Source organism: Balaenoptera acutorostrata, chromosome 3 (genome assembly GCF_949987535.1).
Source record: "Balaenoptera acutorostrata chromosome 3, mBalAcu1.1, whole genome shotgun sequence".
Lineage (NCBI taxonomy): Eukaryota > Metazoa > Chordata > Mammalia > Artiodactyla > Balaenopteridae > Balaenoptera > Balaenoptera acutorostrata.
The window spans coordinates 150,780,807-150,804,296 of record NC_080066.1 but is presented as its reverse complement, the minus strand read 5'-3'; the positions used below and the strand labels follow the sequence as shown (position 1 = coordinate 150,804,296).

Genomic DNA, 23,490 nt, shown 5'->3' with positions numbered 1-23,490 from the left:
TATATATATATATATATATATATATATATATATATGTATAACTGATTCACTTTGCTGTACACCTGAAACTAACACAACATTGTAAATCAACTAAACTCTAATAAAAAATTTTTTTAAATCATAGGATCATTTTAATAGATGAAGAAGCATCTGACAAAATTCAACATTCATTTCTGATAAAAAAACAAAACCTCTCAACAAACTAGGTGTAAAAGAAACATATTTCAACATAATAAAGACCCTATGTGACAAGTCCATAGCTAACATCATACTCACCCATGAAAAGCTGAAAGCACTCCTTCTAAGGTCAGGAAAAAGACAAGAATCTATTCAGCATAGTACTGGAGGTCCTAACCAGAACAATTAGGCAAGAAAAAGAAATAAAAGGCAGCCACATTAGAAAGGAAAAAGTAAAACTATCTTTGTTTGCAGACGACACAATCTTGTACATAGAAAACTCTAAAGACTTCACCAAAAAAACTGCTAGAATTAATAAAAACATTCAGAGAAGTTGCAGAATATAAAATCAACGTACAAAAATCAGTTGCATTTCTATACACTAAAAATGAACTATTTGAAAGAGAAATTAAGAAAACAAACCCATTTATGATAGCATCAAAAACAATAAAATACTTAGTAATAAATTTAACCAAGGAAGTAAAAGATCTGTACCCTGAAGACTATAAGACATTGATGAAAGAAAATGAAGAAGACACGAACAAATGGAAAGATATCCTGTGTTCATAGATTGGAAAAATTAACACTGTTAAAATATACATACTACCCAAAACGATTTACAGATTCAATGCAATCTCTACCAAAATTCCAGTGGTATTTTCCACAGAATTGGGAAAAACAATCCTAAAATTCATATGGAAGCACAAAAGACCCAGAATAGTCAGAGCAATCTTGAGAAGGAAGAAAAAACTGGAGGCACCACAATTCCTGATTTCAAACTATATTACAAAGCTATAGTAATCAGAACAGTATGGTACTGGCATTAAAAACAGACACACAGACTAACGGAAGAAAACAGAGAGCCCAGAAATAAACCCACAAATATATGGTCACCTAATCATTGACAAGGGCACCAAGAACATACAATGGGTAAATAATAATCTCTTCAATAAATAGTGTTGGGGAAACTGGAATCTATATCCAAAGAATGAAACTGGATCCCTCTCTTACACCACTCACAAAAATTAACTGGAAATGGATTAAAGATTTAAATATAAGACCTGAAACTGTAAAACTCCCGGAAGAAAACGTAGGGAAAAAGCTCTTTGACATTGGTCTAGGCAACAAGTTTTTTGGATATGACACCAAAAGCACAGTTAACAACAGCAAAAATAAATGAGTGGGACTACAACCAACTAAAAACCTCTGTACAACAAGGGAAACAGTCAACAAAGTGAAAAGGGAACCTACAGAAAAGGAGAAATTATTTACAAACTGTATCTCATAAGGAGGTAATATCTAAAATATATAAGGAATCCATATAACTCAATAGCAATAATAATAATAATCCAATATAAAAATGGACAAAGAACCTAAATAGATATTTGCCAAAGAAAACAATCAAAGTACATGGGTACATGAAAAGATGCTCAACATCTCTAATCATCAGGGAAATGCAAATCGAAACCACAATGAGGTATCACCTAACACCTGTCAGAACGGCTATCATCAAAAAGTGTTGAAGAGGATGTGGAGAAAATGAAACCCTTGTACATTGTTAGTGGGAATGCAAATTGGTACAGCCTTTATGGAAAACGGTATGAAGGTTCTTCAAAAAATTAAAAATAGAACTACCATATGGTCCAGCAAGCTCACTTCTGGATACATATCCAAAAGAAATAAAATCAGTATCTTGAAGAGGTATCTGTACCCTTGTTCATTACAACATTATTCACAATAGCCAAGACATGGAAACAACCCAAGTGTCCACAGATGGATTAATGGATAAAGAAGCTGATATAGGGCTTCCCTGGTGGCGCAGTGGTTGAGAATCTGCCTGCTAATGCAGGGGACACGGGTTCGAGCCCTGGTCTGGGAAGATCCCACATGCCACGGAGCAGCTGGGCCCGTGAGCCACAATTGCTGAGCCTGCGCGTCTGGAGCCTGTGCCCCGCAACGGGAGGGGCCGCGATGGAGAAAGGCCCGCGCACCGCGATGAAGAGCGGTCCCCGCACCGCGATGAAGAGTGGCCCCCGCTTGCCGCAACTGGAGAAAGCCCTCGCACGAACCGAAGACCCAATACAGACAAAAATTAATTAATTAATTAATTAAAAAACAAAAAAACAAAAAAAAAAAAATTTAAAAAAAAAAAAAAAAAGAAGCTGATATATATACAAAACAGAATATTATTCAGCCATAAAAAAAGAAGGAAATCCTGTCATTTATGACAACATAAATGAACTGGAGGACATTACACTTAGTGAAATAAGCTAGACACAGAAAGACAAATATTGTACGATATCACTTATATATGGAATCTGAAAAAAAAAACAAAGTTGAACTCATGGAACCAGAAAATAGAATGGTGGTTGCCAGGGGCTGGGGAATGGGGAAAGTGAACAGATATTGGTCAAAGGGTACAAACTTTGTTATAAAATGACTAAGTTCTGGAGATCTAATGTATAGCATAGTGACTATAGTTAATCATACTGTATTGTACACCTGAAATTTTCTCACAGAGCACATCTCAAGCATTCTCATCACACAAAAAAAGTAACTACATGAGGTGAGAGATGTCTTAGTTAAATTTACTGTGGCAAATATTTCATAATGTATACCTATATCAAATGATCATGTTGTGTTTTTTATACACAATTTTGTCAATTATACTTCAATAAAACTAGAAGAAAGGAAGTGGCTCTTCTGTCCTAGTGCCTAGGATGCCTTACTATTCCACCTCTTCCCTGTCAGAGACCCTCTTCTAATTTGATGGTCCTCAAGAGAAGCCCAAGATAGAATATATTGAAGCAGCTACCCTTTGGGCTCTTTAAATCTAATGAAGCATCAAAACTCTGATCTTTCCAAGAGCGTAGGTTCTGAAATCCTGGCAGTTACTGTGGCCATTGATCCTAGTGTTGTCTTAGAGTCTCACAGTGCTAACCCCAGCTTTTACAATCAAGATATGTGCCATGCATGCTCACACTGTTTAAGTAAACATATACCCCCCAGCATCCTTTTAGAATAAGCCTGTAAGACTCAGAACAGTACAGCATTGGGGTTGAAGTCAAACTCCAGTATTTATCACCTGTATAGCCAGAGCAAGCCACTTAACTTTTTGGTGTCTCAATTTCTTCATGTATAATCTAGGGGTAATAACAATAGCCACACCTAGGATTACTGTGAAAATCAGATTAAATAATACAAAGCATTTAGCATTGTGGCTGGAATACAGTAAGTGATCTGTAGATAGTAACTGTTAATTTTACTATTTTTATTACTGTTATTATTATACAATTATGGGTCTACACCCATTAATTCATCTAGACTCCCCATAATACACTGGTTAATGAAAACCACTCTCTAAAAAAATATATTGTCAAGGTGTGTGCTGTTCATGGAAGCTAAGATGTGTTGCCATGGCCACAGCAAAGTAGTAGTTAAAGAACACAACCCTAGTGACTTAAGAGATGGAAACTAAAGGAACAAGTTCCCCAGAAGAAATAAGTTCTCTCTTAACTTACAGATTTTTTTGTTTTTTTTCTATTTTTTAAATTCCAGAAGTCTGATGGGTGCTATTATGTTAAAAACAGGATACTTTTCTCTTTAATTCTTTTCAATTGTAAAGACAATATCTCTTTAAAGTAAACAGGCTATTTTCATAACAAGCACGGTAACATTAACACCAAAGGAGTTCCTTATTTGAAAGGCTCCAACAAATCAATAGAAGAGACAAATGATCTTAAAGAATAATGAGGAAAAGACATGAATGAAAAATTCACTTAAGAAGACATATAGGGGAGGGATAAATTAGGAGTTGAGATTAACATATACAAATTACTATATATAAAATAGATAACCAACAAGGACCTAGTGTATAGCACAGGGAACTATACTCAATATTTTGTAATAACCTATAAGGGAAAAGATTCTGAAAAAAATAGATATATATGTATGTATAACTGAATCACTTTGCTGTACACCTAAAACTCACACAACATTGTAAATCAACTATACTTCAATTTTTAAAAATATAGATGAGAAATATGCATAAGATTAGTGTTTATCTGTATTTATAATTTTTAATGTGATTTAAAACAATGAGGTTTGATTTACCTATTACCACAAAGGTTTAAGAGTCCCCACTATAGGCAAGGGTGTGAAGAACAAAGCCCTGTTATATACAACCTGAGAAAGTGACATCAAATCAACCTGGCAACATAGATCAAAAGCCTTAAAATGCACTTGTTATTTTAATTCTAGGAATTTATCCTAAGGAAATAACCATCAATATGCATAAAAACATAATGAGTGGTTAAGAGCTTGGCCTCTCAAAATCAAACAAATTTAAATTCTGTCTTTTCCACTTGCCATCTAAAGTGAGGCCAATTACCTATCTGTTCTTTATCTGAGTTTCCTCATCTGTTAAATAAAAAGAATGACACCTACACTTCACAGGGTTATAGGCAGGAAAAGAAAGTACATAGAGCAAACCCAGAAATGTGCCAAGGTCAGCATAAGGCCTCAAACAACAGTAGCTATTATTCTGATTGGTTAAGTAAATTATGATATATTGATAAAGTAGAATACTGTTTAGCCATTAAAAATGATATTCTAGAGCAAACATAGGCAAAGTACAGTCGAACCTATGAGCCAAACTTGGCCCACTGTCTGTTTTTGTAAATAAAGTTTTATTGGAACATAGTCATGATCATTCATTTACATATTATCTACACTTTTGCACTATAACAGCAGTATGTCCCACAAAGCCTAAAATGTTCACTATCTGGCTACTTACAGAAAAAGTTTGCCAACCCCTGACCTAGATGAATATTTAAATCATGGGAGAATGTTCTCAATCTATTTAGTGAAAAGAAGTTTCCTAACAGCAAGAATAGAAAGTCTCCATTTTTATTAAAATATGCAAATAGGAAAAAAGGTATGGAAGTAGGTACTTCAAAAGTTATCTCTGAGTAAGACGTGGGGCTTTACACATTTTATTTTCTTCTTTGTGTTTTTATCTATAATTTCTGGTTTTTCTTTTTATAATAAATGGGAACTATTTCTGCAATAATAAAAAAACTAAAAGAAAGAAACTAAGCTGTTTTAATTATGACACAGAGAGAAGACAACACACTTAATGGTAAAACGGATATTTTTAACTGGTGAGAGAAATATGGATTTGTATTCTCGTCTTCATTTCTTCTTATTCTCTCACAGATAGGAATGTGAAAGATGGGGGAGAGGGAAGAAAGAAAGCAAGGAGGGAAATGTGATAGCAGAATTGTTACATGACGTGGAGAGCAGCCAAGCCCTGTCATTCCTAAGATAAATAAGTTTGCAAAGCTCGGAGAGTTGCTACCAATCTTTGAACCGAAGATTGAATTACACGATCCATCCAGTAAAAGAAGTCATGTGGCCCCAAATCTCATCTGGGAAAGATAATGGGATGTTTCAGGAATGCTTAACCAACAGGTCTGTTCAGCAAACATTTATTTAGTGCCTACTTGGTGCCAAGCGTTTACAGTATCATAGGGAGAGACACAGAATGTGACACATACAAAAATTAAAGTATTTACACAGCACAGAGGGGTGAGTGATGGTTCTTGTCAAGGAGAATCAGATTCAGGTTTTTTACTCAGATGCTAGCTGGGGAATGATGCTCCCACTGAACTGCAGAGGGAGAAGTTTCAGGAGGGCAAACAAATATTTATGTTCTACCAGTTGAGTTTGCAGTAAGCGAGGAGAATTCAAACAGAGATGCCCTTTTGGTAGCCGGATGCAGGCGTTTGGAATTTGGAGGGGGGATAGCAATTTCAGGATCGACAGATCAGTATACAAGCGTTTGGAATTTGGAGGGGGGATAGCAATTTCAGGATCGACAGATCAGTATATGAGTACAGGAGTTTGCCCCAGACCACATGCATAAGAGAAGGAGGCCAAGGCTTCCTGGGGCGGGCGGCGGAAGTTACTCCAGTGACAAACACTGAGAGGGAATGTGCGAGATTGGGGCGAAACCAGGACAGAGTGTTTGTTATACATGCTTAAGATGGATCTTCTCCAGTATTTAAAATTCGCCTAAGATGAAATTTGTTCAGCAGTAAGCAGCAGTTCTGATTAATGATATATTCCTGTGTCTTCAAGAATGCAAACCTTCTTTGAAGCTGCATTTCCCTATGATTTTTCAGCCTTTTTCTGAGCAGAACACATGCATTATGCCATGTGGTAAGGACCACGTAAATGGGAATCCATTTTTGGTTTTGTTTTGCTTTGTTTGGGCCAAAACACAAGCAACAGATGTGGTGATGAGGAAGAAAAAGGGATTCAGAAATACACTGTATTCAACAGAGCCACAATTTTAAAGTAATGTCCAAAGACACCTAGGATGTGAAATTTGTCTTTGGAGGCCGGCTGGTGACCACCAATGAGGATGAAGATGAGCCACCACTGAGGGTGAGCCTAGACAGTAGCAAGGTCCTCGGCTAAGATCAGTTTGAGTGACACAGTCAGGCCAGCCCTGTCTCATAGAGAAACAATGGGAAGTAATGTACAGGACACCAGACCCCAGGTCAGAAGGTCTGGCTCTGCCACTAAAAGCTAGTTGACCCTAGACAAGTCTCTTAACCTCTCTGAGCCTCAGTTTCGTGATCTACAAAGTAGAAATAAATAATACCTCAGGACTGTCATGAACATAATGTAAAGGATATGGAAGGAACTATAAAGGGGAAGTTAATTTTCTTCCTGATTTACTGAGGTATAATTGACAAATCTGTATATATTTAAAGTGTACAACATGATGATTTGACATAACATATAAGTTGTGAAATATCTGCCACAATAAAGTTAATGAACACAACCATCACCTCACATAGTTACCTGTGTGTGTGTTTGTGTGTGTGTGTGTGTGTGTGTGGTGAGAATGCTTAAGATCTACTCTCTTAGCAAATTTCATACACAATACAGTCTTATTAACTATAGTCATCATGCTGTATATTAGAGCCTCAGAACTTACTCATCTTATAGCTGAACGTTTGTATCCTTTGACCAACATCTCCCCTTTTCCTACCAGCCATCCTACCACCCAGCCCCTGGCAGTTCTGATTCTACTCTACCATTCTACTCTTTGGTTCTATAAGTTCAACTTTCTTTTTAGATTCCACATATAAGTGAGATCATACAGAATCTGTCTTTCTCTCCCTGGCTTATTTATCTTAGCATAACATTCTCCAGGTTCATGCATATTATGTCGCAAATGGCAGGATTTCCCTTGTGGTTCATGGCTGAATAATATTACGTTGTATACACATACCATATTTGTTTATCCATTCATCCACTGACAAACACGTAGGTTGTTTCCATATTTGGCTATTGTGAATACAAATCAAAACCACAATGAGAGTAATAACCTAAACGGGAAAAGAATCTGAAAAAGAATGGAAACCTGTATGGGTATAACTGAATTACACTGCTATACACCTGTAACTAACACATCATTATTAATCAACTATACTCCAATATAAAATAAAAAATTTTTTAAAACCACAATGAGATATCACCTCACACCTGTTAGGATGGCCATCATCAAAAAGACAAAAGAGACAACAAGTATTGATGAGGATGTGGAGAAAAGGGAACACTTGCTCACTGCTGGTGAATGTAAGTGGGTACAGCTAATATGAAAAAACAGTATGGAGGTTCCTCAAAAAATTAAAAGTAGCACTACCATATGATCCAGCAAGCCCACTTTGGGGTATATATACAAAGAAAACAAAATTAGGATCTCAGAGAGACACCTGCACTCGCATGTTCGTTGCAGCATTCTTGACAACAGCCAAGACACAGAAACAACCTAAGTGTCTGTTGATGGTAGTTAATATTATTCCTGAATACTATATCTCAGTGATTAGAACGTTTTGCTTATGAGCTTGTGACAGCCCTGCTATCCTAGATTAAAGACCAGAATTAAGCAGCTCCCCAGGTGGTTGGACTGTTCCTTCCAGGTCTTATGAAAAGAGCCTGGTCTGTGAAGAAATGGCTTCACACTTTGAGTGGAACCCCAGGCATAAGCTTACCCACCAGAAGCCCCTCTCCTCACAGGCAGAGTGGGAATAACAGCAGTGAACTTGCAGAGGTGCTATCCGTGTCAGCAATCACATGCCAAGCCCTGGCCAGATACCCAGACAAAGTGGGTCCTGGAGGGAGGAGAGCCATTTGGATGCTGCATCTGAAACGTAGGTAGCTAGTGCTTTTCCTACCAGGACATTTCAGAACACACAGCCCAACACTTCCAACGGCTCAATATGCTCTTTTTCATTAAAAAAAACAAACAACCAGACAAATAAAATCTCTCCTGTAAACCACTGGTATAAACTCTGTGACCCCTCAGTAAAGGGGAACATACCCTTCCAGGGGGGAATGACAGGACCTGTGTGTTATTTATAGCACATGAATGCACCCTGGTCCCCGAGTTCTCTCGTACGCCCATCCTGCAGTTAAGACTCTCCGTGGGTTCCTGGAAATGAGCCAACACTATGCAGAATCACTGGGTCTTGGTTCCTATGGAAATATTGTCCCAACAAGGACGTTGGCAGATGCTTCTTCAGTCTCTTCCAAATCCCCTAAACAGAGACTGCAAACGGCTCTGTAAAGGGCCAGTTTGTAAATATTTCAGGCTCTGCCAGTCACATGGTCAGTCTCTTGTCATAAGCACTCAGCTCCTCCACAGTGTGTGTCCAAGGCCACAGACAACTGGCAAAGCAATGGCGTGGCTTTGTTTCCATAAAACGTGATTTACGAACACTGACATTTGAATTTCACATAATTTTCACACATCATGGAAGGTTGCTCCTCTTTCGATTCCTCCCAACCATTTCAAAACGGAAAAACCATCCTTAGCTGGAGTGCCACACAAAAACTGGCCTGGTGATGGATTTGGTCCCAGGACAAGCAGTTTGCCGACCACTGTCCTAAAGTTGTAATGTGTCATCAGCTGCAGTAGCTTGTTTGTTTTTTTTCACCTACTGACCTCTCCTTCCCAGGAAGGCAGTGAACTTAATGATATTAATAATTTCTTGGAGAAGAAGCTCACTCCAATCCCTTGCTGACAGTTAGGCTCTACCATCTGCTTCCTTGACTAGCTCCTTGGAGGGGCTCATCTACCTTGAATCCTTCTAGCATCCAGGGTCATGCTCTTCCTGGGCAGTTTTACTGCCAACACTAGCACTTGTGTGCATTTTGTTGGCCATTACATATCACAACTCCTCGCCAGCACATGAAAAAGGGTGGAAAGAGAGGCCTCAGGAAAGTCAACAAGCAGACTGACATTCCTCTCAGGCTAAGGCGAGTGCCTTTTGACAGCACTCTCTCTTAGCGCTTAAAAAAAAATGTAAGGTCATGGTCTTCTACTGTACTGGCTGGCCAGCCAAGAGGAAAGTGTTTATTAATTATATTGCTCAGTACCATAATTTGTATAGATTCTAAAATATAAAATAACTGGAGACAAACAGTCCTATAAGGAAGCCACACGATATGGGGCTACAGTAAAGGAGGTTTTCCTTCATTTATTTTGAATGCACCTGCTCGGTCATTTCCCTTCAATGGCAAGGGCTTGCTTGTGTCCTGAGCAGGGCCTAATAAGGGCACCCAGTGAAGAGGAAGGAAGGTCTTTAACTGAAACACCCTCCCATCCTCACTGCCGGTTGCTGAAAGGCTTCTCTTTTCTGCCCTCAGATGGACTTGGCCCAGTACAAATGGATATTCCAGACTTGATTTAGGTTGTATCTACCAAACACTGAAAGGAATACCAATCCTTCAGCACATACCCTCCCCAGCTATGAAAAAAAAGATAAAATTCCAAAATTATTTTTCCTTCCCTTTCCAAAGATAGACAGTGTGACCGGCAGAATAAATGCCCCTTCCAAAGATGTCCACATCCTAATCCCCAAAACCTGTGAATATGCTGCCTTCCATGGCACAAGGGACTTTGCAAGTGTGATTAAGTTAAGGGTTCTGAGATGAGGAGGTTATTCTGGGGTATCTGGGTGGGCTTCATGTAATCACAGTTTCCTGTGAGAGAGAGGCAGGAGGGTCAGTCAGAGAAAGAGACACAGTGACTCAAGCAGAGATCAGAGTGATAAGGGGTCCTGAGTCGAGGAATGTGGGCAGCCTCCAGAGAAAGGAAGGAAATGGATTCTCCCACAGAGCCTCCGGAAGGAATGCAGCCCGGCCAAATCATTTTCGACTTCCGACCTCCAGAACTCTTAAGAGAATAAATCTGTTTCGTTTCAAATTGTGGTAATCTGTTACAGCAGCAGTAGAAAACTAATACAGGCAGCTGCTAAAAATGTGCCAGATAAAGTATCGTTTCTAACAAGTCAACCGCTTTGTCTCATGACACCTAACCCTGGAGGATGAAAGGAAAGTTCTAGCCCTCTCTCATGCAGGGTCCCTAAACTCCAGAACCACTAAACATTTAAATAAAATGAGATATAAGATGGTAGGTTGAAAGGGGCGAGTGGGCAGTTCAAGAACACTGTAGTCATGTATGAAAAGCGTTATCCAAGAGGACTGCAAAGGATGAGATAGAAATGGAATGTGACTTATTTATAGCAAAGCCTGCCTCCCCTCCCCAGTGGGTGACAGAAGCGCTGTTTTAAAGTTTTATTCTTCAAACTTGGCTGCAGGACTTGGCTGCTTCTCAGGACTGTGCTTTTGTATTGAGCTTTAAAATATAAGAAGCAACCCCATGGTTAAACTATAGGCAGGGGTGGTGAGGCAGGAAAAATGCTGTGGGGAGTGAAAAGAGGCTGGGATGTTATTCTTATTTAGTTAGTTGCTTAAGATAAACAAATAGAGGATACAATAGCAAATGGCTTGGAAAGGTTCCAGGTTGAAAGTTTCTGAATCCCCCAGCCGTTGAGGCTCTCGAGACATGGGTGGTGCTGCAAAGCTAGTCAGGCACCAGCACAAGGAGGGGCTGGTTTAAAGGCTGACAGTGAAGCAAACACTGGCCCTGATTATTAGAAATCCCCTCACTCTCTCTCTCTGCAGTCTGCTGACACAGAACTTTACCGAGGGAAACGTAGTCTAACCACGCAAAAACCAAGATTGACCCTCTAGAAAAAAAAGTGTGTGTGTGTGTGTGTGTGTGTGTGTGTGGGTATCAGGAGTTACAATACAGTTTATGCCTTTTGACCCAGGAATTCTAAATTCTGCTATTAATTAGGAGAGACTAAAAAATTAAATTATGGGACATAATCCACTTAGGATATTAAGCAACCTTCAAAACTATGATAATGATAATGTATTGTGGCACAGATTAATGCTTAGGATATGGTAGGGAAACATAAATTGTACATACACTATGATTACCCATTAGGTTAATGTATTATATATACACTGCTTATACAAATTAAAAAACTGGGAGGAAACAGACCAAAATGTTACTGTAGTCGTATCTGCATGGTAGGAATATGTGAGATTTTTTTTTCTATAGTTCATGCTTCGATTCTTTCAAAATGCAATTAAAACTTTTAAAATGGAAAACAAATTGTTTTTTAAGAGGAAAGGGAGAAAGAAAGTCAGTTGGTGGAAAGCTCAGCTGTACCAATATCTTGCCATGTGAGTTTCAGAACTAAAAATATTTTATGATTTCATGCTTCAGGGTCTCCATACAAAGAATGAGGCTATTATTACATCAGGCACAACTCCTAGATTTAGTATTATAAAATATACTATCTCCTAAATACATCTTATGTTTGATTTATTTACGTATGTATGTATGTATGTATGGCTATGTTGGGTCTTCGTTGCTGCGCACGGGCTTTCTCTAGTTGCGGCGAGTGAGGGCTACTCTTCGTTGCGGTGCGCGGGCTTCTCATTGCAGTGGCTTCTCTTGTTGCGGAGCACAGGCTCTAAGCACACAGGCTTCAGTAGTTGTGGCAGGCGGACTCAGTAGTTGTGGCTTGCCAGCTCTAGAGCGCAGGATCAGTAGTTGTGGCACACACGCTTAGTTGCTCTGTGGCATGTGGGATCTTCCAGGACCAGGGCTCGAACCCGTGTTCCCTGCATTGGCAGGTGGATTCTTAAGTACTGTGCCACCAGGGAAGTCCTATCATCTTATGTTTACTTAACATCTCATATTTTTCTCAGATAGCACCCATCACCTAGAATCATTTCTTGGCTCTCTTTCTACCAGACTGAATCCTACCCTTTCTTAAAGATGCAATTCACATCATTTCTCTTCAAATTTCTTTTCCTCTGGATGCCCATCCTGTGCACACCAACTCTCCTGTAATTAATTATAAACAGCCTTGAAATTTCCTTTTTTTTTTTCTTTTTTTATGTAATTCAATGTATTTTTAAAAACCACATGCTTTAAAATAAAGCAAGCCCAGATTCAAACACCCATACCAGTTGTTTAACCCTTCTGAAACTCAGTTTCCTTATCTGAATTATAGGGTGACCACCACCTACCTAACAAGCTATTCTAATGATTAAATGATTCAGTGTATGTTCAGCACCCAGGACAGCGTCTGGTATACACTGGGTAGCCAATAAATGCTTATTTTCTTCCTTAATCTTGCACCACCCCTGGTCTCCCCAACTGGGAAGATTGTCTAGGACAATCTAAAATTGTCTAGGACAGGGACCATGTGGTACCCTACTTTTTATTCCCCCACACAAAAGTGTGGGGGGGAATAAATTACAGTGCCTTACCAGAAGCAGATGTTCAATAAATATTCTACTTGTTGGGGCTTCCCTGGTGGTGCAGTGGTTAAGAATCCGTCTGCCAGCGCAGGGGACACGGGTTCAAGCCCTGGTCCAGGAAGATCCCACATGCCGCGGAGCAACTAAGCCCATGCACCACAACTACTGAGCCTGTGCTCTAGAGCCTGTGAGGCACAACTACTGAAGCCTGTGCACCTAGAGCCAGTGCTCCGCAACAAGAGAAGCCACCGCAGCGAGAGGTCGGCGCACCGCAACGAAGAGTAGCCCCCACTCGCCGCAACCAGAGAAAAGCCTGCGCACAGCAATGAAGACCCAACGCAGCCAAAAACAATAAATAAATAAAATAATAAAATAAATAAATTTATTAAAATATATATATATATACTACTTGTTGATTTGTTTTTTGCAAGGAGCGCTAAGCTTCAGGCAGAGAAAAATTAGAAACTATTACAGGTTGAATTGTGTCCCCCAAAAAGACATGTTGAAGTCCTAACCCCTGATACCTGTGTATGTGACCTTATTTGGAAATGGGACCTGTGCAGATGTCATTAGTTAAGTGAATATCAGATCTGAACTGGAGGGGATTAGGGTGGGTCCTAAATCCAATGACCTTATAAGAAGGCCATGTGAAGACACAGAAGCAGAAGGCCATGTGAGGATGGAAGCAAGATTGGATTTATGCAGCCATAATCCAAGGAACACCAAGGATTACTGGCAGTCACAAGAAGCTAGGGAGAGGCAAGGAAGGATTCTTCCTCAGAGCATTCAGAGGGAGCACAGCCCTGCTGACACCTTGATTTCATACGTCTAGCCTCCTGAACTGTGAGAGAATAAATTTCTATCATTTTAAGCCACACGGTTTGTGGCAATTTGTTATCGCAGCCCTAGGAAACAAATACGAAAATGTTCAGAAGTGTCATACCGACAGGTATAAACTACGTCCTGTTTTCTAGACCAAAAAGCTCTTTAGAGCCAGGTAAGACTTCCTTTAGATAAAGCTTCTTTTCAGGCCCATTTCCTATTAGAGCTGTTTGCCTGACATAGTCCCCCTTTCTAGAGTTCTGTAGAACTAGGCTGGGGTGAATACAATGTCATTTGGGTACTGTGGTGATATCACACTTTAGAGTCATCTTCCTCCTCCTACTTATCCCAGTGACCGGTGCCACCAGCCACCCAGCTGCCCAGGCGCAAATCCTAGTCATCCGCCTCGAGTCCTCTCTCACCCTCCACGTCAATTCTACTTCCTAAACATACTGAAAGTCTCTCATGTTCTTCATCTCTACCACTGCCACCCTAGGCCAATAAACCACTCAGGAAATGTCTTTTCTAAAACATTTTAAGAGCAAACTGAGGCTATCAGGGACAGATCTATCTTCCCTCAAAGCCAATGTTCTAAGGTTCTACTTCTGGCACTGGCTAAGTAAATGTTTCAGGATAACCCTCCCGTTGAGAGTAACCAGAGAGACTGAAAAGTGTTTTGTTAAATTTGTCTGAAGGCATTGGAGCGCTACAAAGGCAGTAAGAACTTTAGACCAAGATCTGAGAAAGAAGAGAGCTAAGAAGATGAGCCTGGCAATTGGAGTTTCGTTTTCCTCTCAGGACACTGCCAATTTCTTAAACAAAAGGCATGACAGAGAAGATGATCTGTGCTTCCAGATGTCTCATGGAGCTCCAGGGACAACAACCGAAGGTCAGAGTCACCAAGGATGAGGAAACTGAGTGAACATCCAGGGGTTTTGTTGGGACCAGAAGAGCTCGCACCCAAGAGTAAAGGTGATCTAGAAATATACTAGCCCTAACAAGAACTAAAATCCAGCTACATGTACTCTCTGTATCTGATTAGATTAAGGTAGTCTGCCCCTTGCCTAACTGATAGAAAAAAGAAACAGTTAGAACTAAGTACCCTCTGGAGTAAGACAACATTCCCCCAGAGCCTTAAAAATTATCTCTCAATGTTAGTTGTATAAACAATGTGCAGAACTTAAGAAAAAAATAACTAGAAAAAAATTTGAAGACAATATAAACAATCAAGCAAGTGATATAGATTTTGAAGTATCAGGTACTAACTTAATAACTATGATTAATATGTTTAAGGAATTAAATGACAAAATAGAGAATTTTAGCAGGAAACTGGAAACTATCAAAAGGAATTCAATGGAAATTTTAGAACTTAAATAGTAATAACTAATGTTATAAATTCAATTGGATGGAGTTAACCACAGATTAGACACAGTTAAGGAAAGAATTTGTAAACTGGAGGTTAGGTCAGTAGAAAACATCCATATTGAAACACAGAGGAATAAAAAAATACAGAAAAGAGCATAAAGAACATGAAACACAGAGAAAAAGTCATACTATATGAACTAAATACCAAGAAGAGTAAAAAGAGAAAACTAGACATAAACAATACTTGAGAAGATGATGGCTGAGAATTTTCCAAACACCAATCAAATAAAAAGAACTGCTATTAACTTTAAGAACAATAAGTAAAAAGAAGATAACAGCTCATAGTAAAATTGATAAAACCAAAGTGAAAGAAATCTTAAAAGGAGTCAAAGATTAAAAAGAGAGATTACATTCAACAAAGTAACAAAACTGACAGGTAACTTCACAACAAAACCCATAGAAGCCAAGAGACAATGAAAGTTATCATTAAAGTGTGGAAAGAAAATAACTGACAATCTAGAATTCCATACATAGGAAAAGCACCCTCCAAAAAATGAAGATGAAACAAAGACATTTTTAGACAAAGAGAAACTGAGAGAATTTATGTCCAGCAGACCTGCACTACAGAAGATACTAAAGGTAGTTCTTCAGACAAAAGAAAAATGACTCCGGATGTAAGCACAGAGGTGCAGAAAATAATTAAGAATAATGGAAACAATAATTTTTAATACATCTGCATAACCATTATATTTAGCAAGTAAAAGAAAAATGATAAAGTCTTATAGGGTTTTAAAAATAATGAAGAGTCAATCTGACCATATCCCAGGATGTCAGTAACCATCTCCCTTTCAAGGCAATTATTAAGTCTACCAGAACAGAAGTTCAGTAACCTAACTGTGGGATCATCCCAAATATGAATAATTATTTAACTAATTCCCTTTCAAGAGACATTTGATTTATTTCCATCTTTGGGTATTATTCACCAAAGAGTATGGATATTCTTTTGGAATGGGTGTATGTCTATATCTGTATTTATATCTTTGTATATTTTTTCCATTCCCTCATTGCCTTTTTTCAATTTTGATTTGTATTTGCAAACTAACAGACTTTTTAAAAATAACCCTCCTACCCCCCCAATGACTTAACACATTTATTTTCCTTTCACAGACATTTATTAACTTTTAGTTTTTCTTGTTCAAAATCCTGAGAATGGGGAATCTCCTCTGTTACCACTCAGGTTCTCCATAGTATAAGGATACAGGAGTATCAATAGCTAGAGTAATAAACTGTCTGCCAAAGTGTAAAATCTTAGATTCTTTGAAATGAAATGAGGGAAAAAATTTGAAAAAATGAAATGAAGCCTTAAATACACAAAAGGCTTTCAAACTAGAAAGTTATATTCAGGGAAACACATCACATTAAACCACACTGAGCTATTCTCCACACTAAAAATACCATCCCTTTCATCTGTGGACACTGATACCACTGGTCTGGGACTTGCCTGCACTCCTGTCTCCTGCCAACCAAGATAATGGGATGGGAAGCATTTCCCCTCACAAGTTTAATCCTAGGGGAAATGGAAAACAGAACAGTTTTTTCCTAACGCAATTAAGAACCTTCAAAATATTTAATGAAAGGAATCTTAAAATGCAGACTGAACAATTAGTTATCCAGAACACTCTCTGTAGTTTGTCCTTGGGAATTTTATTTAATGTTAAAAAAAAGAAAAGAAAATGAAAGACAGCCAAGACCAGAAAGTATTTGTTTTAAACATACTGACATCCCTGTGTTTTAAAGTTTTACTTGGGTTAACTTTTTAAAGAAAACTAAAAAGAAAGCAAAGGAGGCTATGAAAGAATAAGCATAATAAAATGTGGATTCCTTTATTATGGATTATTAAAGCCCTGGAATGTTAGAACTGAAAGTGCTTTTGAGATCACTCAGCCTAGTTAACACTTCAATTCACAAATGACAAAACTGGACTCAATAAAACATAGAAACAACTTGTGCAGTGCCAAAAGTGAACTAGCGGGGCAGTGACAATAAACAGCCAGATATCCTGGTCCAGTTACAGCCTCTTTCCATGACCCTCTTGATTTATCTACATACAAGAAGAGGGGAAGGCAATCCAGTTCCATGGTTATTTGGTTCAAAATTTTGTTGCCCCAGAGACCTTCAGACAACGCCCAGGTATAACCTAGTGAGAGGAACCCTCTCATTCCCTCTCGTTACCCTCAGATCTGCCCTGCATCTTATCAGTCACCAAATCCTGTAGATTCTACCTCCTAAACAGCTCTCAAGCACTTCTCTTCGTCTACATTATCACTGCCACTGAGTTGGACATCATTTTTTCCTCCCATGAATTCCTGTAAAGTCACCGAACTATTCTTCTGCTTACTAATCCTACCACTTCTCTTACAGCCTCCCTCCGCAATCCCATCCTGAACACTGAACATATGACTTCCCTGATTTAAATCCTTTTGTGGAGAATTTCATTGCGAAGAAAAACAGGATCTCAATGGATTCTCTTTGCTTCGGGGATTAGACCTGTATGAGTCAGAGGCTTATCGGCAAACAGATGGCACATAAAATATAGGACAATTCAAGGAAGGTTTATTTCAGAAAGGATCAAGTATAAAGAAGTAGCAGGGCATAGGGGAACCATAAGGGAACATTCAGGAACCTCTGACTTGTGGAAGTAGAACCATGTGGTAAATGGCTTCTAAAGTGGCCCATGATGATCTCTACCTCTGGGTATTTGTGCCCTCGTATAAACCCCTCACCTTGACTGAGGGCTAGACCTGGAGACTTGCCCCTAATGCAAGGGATGGAGTGTTACATCCAAGATTAGGTTATAAAACAGTGTGACTCCCACTGCCAACCCCCCCACCCTCCACCTCTTCCTTGCTTACTCTGATGAAACAGGCTTCTATGTTGTGACCTACCCTACAGAGAGACACATATGGAAAGGAACTGAGAGTAACCTCTAGACAACAGACAGTGAGGAACCGAGGCGATCATTCAATAACCCTCGAGGAATTGAATCCCACCAACAACCACATGAGTGAGCCTGGATGTGGGCCTTTCCCCAGTTGAACTTTCAGATGAACCTGCAATTCCAGCCAACATCTTGACTGTAGCTTGTGAGAGATCCTGAGCCAGAGGACCCACCTAATCTGCACTTGGATTATGGACCCACAGAAACTGTGGCAATAAATGTCGTATTTAAGCCATTGAGTTGGGGGGTGATGTGTTATACAGCAATAGATTACTAATACAAACTGGAACCACCACCCCAAGGCCCAAAAGGATGAGTCGAAGAAAAGGGTATCTGGACCCAGAGGAGGAGAGCAGTCTGCCTAGAGAGGAGCAATGACCTTCAGTCAAGGGACACAGCCAGTACGACACCTTGCCAAGAGGGGGCCAGGGGGAGAAATACCCTGACCTTGCTCTTCTTCCTCCCCCCCGCCCCCACCTCTCCTCAGGCTCCTATGGACCAAATTCAATTGAAAGCCAGAGGTCACGGGAGCCCTGTAGATGCAGTCCACGTGGTACAGTGAGCAGCACATAGAGCAGAGGAGTGTGGGCGCAGAGACAGAAAGAGAAGACACCTGCACAGCATCCAAACTCCTTGCCTGATGCATAAGATCTTTTATGATCTGGCCCTAATCTACCTATCCAGCTTTATTTCTCAACCTTCATCACAGAAACCTAGCTCCAGGAAAACAGCCACTTGAAGTTTCCGGAACTCAGTATACATCACAGCTCTGTCCCTTTGCATGTGCTAGTCCTTCTGCCTCCATAGTTTTTCTCCCATTCTCTGCAAGGTTAATTCTTATTCGTCTTTCAAGAATTAAGGCAGGCCAAACCCTCTGGATGCCTTCTATGACATCATCATCCTCTCTCCTGATATGGACCTCCCAACCCTTCTATCTCCTCCCAGACCCCTCAGTGTACCTCTATGTGCATTGCAATTGCCTAGTTACCCCATCTCTGCCCCATTGGCCAATGGGTTCTTTCAGGGAATAGTATTCATCTTGCCTTCCTAGCATCTAACACTGTCTGGCACACAAATGACACTCACTACGTATTTGCTAATTAAAGAGTTTCTAATCCTCGTCACGCCTTGGTCACCAGGGTCTGCAGGTTCCCTGACTCTCAATTGCGCTGGCCTCTACAACTGCCTTCAATGAATTCCAAAACAATGTCCTGTTGCTAGCTTTCTCAAAATCACTGCAGAGAGGTTCTGTGCACATTATTTAGTCCAATCCCCATCACTTTACATAAGAGGAAATGAAGCCAAACAGTATTTTATTTATTGAGTTTATTTATTAAGTTTACCCTGTGAGTAAACAGGGTTAATTTTATCATGCTTCTTTCTATTTTATGTAGACACTAAATACATACATATTTTTTGTTAAGAAGTGTTCCTTAGTTGGGAAGGAGGAAGGCAAAATAAGAAACAGAGCCAGGAAGATGAAGTTCCCCATCGAGAGAACCAAAGCAGTAAGTGAGCCAGGGTTCTTGGCTCCCTGTTTGGCATCTTCCATCACATTGTACCACCTCCTGACCCTAGCCTGGGTCACAGTAAGCTACAATTTTCTCTGTCCACCTACCATTTAATTTCCCAGAGTTCTACCAAATCAAATTGCCAGTCCAGGTTGAAATTTGTCAAGAGACATTACCAACACCTCTCAGAGAACCAAATAAAATCAGAAAGCAACCTACTCTCACTCAAAAGAATTCCTAGTTATAAAAGAAAGTAAACATTTCAGAACATCTTCACCCAGGAAACAAGAGCACTAGCAAGAAGAATGAAACTTGAGCATTACAAATGTTCAAAGGTAACCCAAGTCACACCTCTGAGAATAACCTCGAAAACCAAAGATCTGCCACGTGGTATTTGCATTTATTTAACCAATGGCTTTCAGCCCCAACAATGTAGTAATGGTAGTTTGTGGTTGATAACATAACAGGAGAGAGGACACCAACTGGGCTGTCGAGTTACCTGGACACAATCACCAGTTCACTGGGAAATTGCCAAGTAACCTTCAGCAAGTTATGCATCTTCCCCATACTTTAGTTTTCCCATCTATCAGATGAGGGTATTGACTAGAAAATCTCTAAGATGAAGCTACTAAAATTCCTCAATTCTAACTCTATAAGAGCCTGGTTTTTCTACATCTTGAAAGATCTGCAAATAATTACAAAATCAAAAACCCAATTCAAGACACCAACTTCCCCATGACTTTACACTGCATACTCCACCTGGATATTTTAAAAGACACTAAATAAATGTGTTTCAAACTTAGCTGGGCATCAGATTCTCTTGAGAACACTTTAAAACTCAGATTCCTAGGACCCAGCTCAGACATATTAAACAAAAACAACTTGGGGGTTCTTTGAGGACCAGCATTTTTATAAAGTACCCCTAAATGATCTGATGTACAGCCAGGTTCAAATATCATCACTACATTGGGCAATTCAATGACCCCAGGATCTTTTGGATCCAGGAATATTAAAAAAAAAAAAAAAAAAAAAGTTAACAGGTCTAGACAACAATGAATAATTAAGGTTTTCTTTTAAGTAGATTTTTAATGTGACCAATACATTTTTCATGCACACCTCCAATCCAAAATGTGAATATGAAGGATAAAAAAACTAAATTAGAAAGTCTGCTCAAGTCAATAAATAAATCATGCCTTGGGAAAGTATAACTTCTCATAGTTAATGACATAGAACACATGAAAAGAAAATGAAGAGTATTCTGAAAACTATAGGCTTAAGAAACCCACAAATCATTACTCATATGTCAGAAGGTTACCATCCTAAATGGCATTTAAAAGTCACAACAACATTATGGACATAATCACCCCACTTATTAGTCGGAGGTTTACTCAAAAGTTTCATTTCTCTAGATTTAGCTTTTTAAATGTCAGCATCTGAATCAACACAACATAGTCCAAGCAAAAATTTCACACTGAAAACATCTGACAAGAGAAAGAAATAACAAGCAAGAGAAAGAAAATTAAAATGAAAGCACTATTTGCACATTTTTAATGTAAATTTTTGCTGTAGAACTCTGAGAAAAGGTTTGATTTTATAGCTATGACCTTGAATAAATCATTACATAAGAGGACTTCCATAGAAAATATTTTGAATCAACCTTGGTTTCAAGATTCAATCTTTACCTATACCTTGAGGATAGTGTCCTGCAGTAGGTAAGTCTTGGTCATAGGCAATGGTCAGTCTACAGCAGAAAACTAGGTGAATATCCCATGTTTCAAACACAACCAGGGCCTAAGTTAGTCAAACCAACTAGGTTTAAATGATTCCAGGTCCTGGACCTATACGGGGCAATAAGTGTGCCTGCTTTCTTTCTAACAGATTGCACAGATCCAATGTCCCTTTTATACCAATTAACTAACAGAGCAAATAACATGAACACATACATACCCCTCACAGATTTATCATGAGGAAGCAAGATAGATTTCCAATATAGAAACCAAATAACTAATAGTCATTTCTCTAAAGGATTACAGCATTTTACAACTTTGTAGCTAAATTAAAATTAAAAAATGAAGAGCCCCCTGATACCACCTAAAAAGTAAAAATCAAGTTCCCACAAACCTGTAGGAAGTTTTCCCTTTCAACATAATACCAAACATTCTTGTGGGAAGGTGTTTGGATTACATGACCTTTACATTTCTTATTAACCTTTAATAATCCATTAATTTGCAATCTCCTGAATAATATAAAAATATCTGCATTGTTTTCCTGTGTCATAAAAAGCAACTCACTGTGTGAATGCACTTTAATCACCTTATTAACAGCACCAACATTTATACATTTTATAATTTACTTCCTCTCCAAGTGTTACTATCGCTACAAGACCAAAAGATAAAAGAAAAAGAAGCATTAATCATGGACCACCTCTATGCCAAGCAGGATGTAAGATGCTTTAATTACATTATCCAAATGAATCTTCACAATAACTCCTGGAGGTACTATCCTTTCTCCCACCTTTTCCCCCTTTGCTGGATGAAGAAACAGAGACTCACAGAAGTTAAATAACTGACTCCAGGTCACACCACTAGGAAGTGGCGGAGTTGCAATTTTAACCCAGATCTGACCCCAAACCCCATGTTCCTGTGACCTTGGCACAGGGTCTCCTAGTTTGAGGTGGGTTAAGAAAGTAATGAATAAACGTCTCTATATTATTCTATATTCCTCACAACTTGGTTAGCCCCACTAATCTCTTTTTTCTTTACTACAACTTAATAAACATCTGTCTTAGGGATGGGTTATCTAAGCCTTCTTTTTCAAAGCAAAGGATTAAGGAATTTGGTACTATAAGCAAGATTAGTTTGAGAGCTCTGTTTTTACAAGGAAAAAAGAAAAATTCACCATATTGATCATCCAGGAATATCTAGTTCAACACTGCACATATGATTAACATAGATAGAACACAGAATCTTGCAGAATACACAGAACTCAGCAGACAACTCAAATACTTAGTGAAATGAACGAGATGAACTCATTTTCCTTATTAATATATATACAGTTAGGCTACATTTTTACAAACGTGCAGACATCAAAAAGGTGTATGAGAAGCAGCTACTGTTTCCTCAAATTCAGCAATGCACAAATAAAACTTATGTACCATATTTCCTTCCTTTAAAACATATGCTTCCCAATATTCCTATTTGAATTAATAGCACCAATGCCTTTCTATCACCCAAAGGTCAAAAACCCAGTTATCTTTGACCCTCTATTCACCTTCTGATTTCATATTCATTCCGTTTCCAAGTCATTGTTAATTCAGACTCTTTAATCCCTCTGCTCAGTCCTGCTCATTTCTGAGGGGCATTTTCCCTGCTAGATTAGGGTCCTCCTTACCTTTCTCACAGACACAGAAGCACCCCACCAAAGCCTCCAACCCACCCTCGATAATAGTCCACTTGGCACACTGGCGCAAGGCTCATAATCCCAAAGAAATGTTGATCTTACAACTCCCAGCACTAACGTTTTTGATGATTAAATTGCCTATGACTCAACATTCTAAAATCTGGCTCCATCCCAGACTGTCTTCCCCAAGTCTCTCCTCCATTTACTCCAATTACTTGTAATTCATCCTCTGCCCAAGCTAACTGGTTCTGGTTGCCCTTCACTTCCTCTAGCTCTTTGCCTTTGCTGAATGCATCTCACTGCCTGGAACGTTGCTCTTCACTTCTGCTTTCCACAGAAGGGAATCCTACAGATCCTTTAAAACTGAGTTCAAAGGCCTCTCCTCCACAGCCCATCCCAGATCTCGGAGGCTGGAAGTAATCGCCCCCTCCTCTGAGATTATGTAACACTCTACTTCTCTTTCGGAAATTAACACTTGGATGCTATAACAGTTATTTGTGTACATCTTATATC

General features: G+C 39.1%; 1 protein-coding gene across 4 annotated transcripts in view; it reads right to left on the bottom strand.

The window, feature by feature from the left end:
• The window catches only part of RGS6 (regulator of G protein signaling 6), a 597,551-nt gene that overhangs the window by 543,138 nt on the left and 30,923 nt on the right, over positions 1-23,490 (bottom strand). The gene's annotated exons all lie outside the window — the stretch shown is intronic.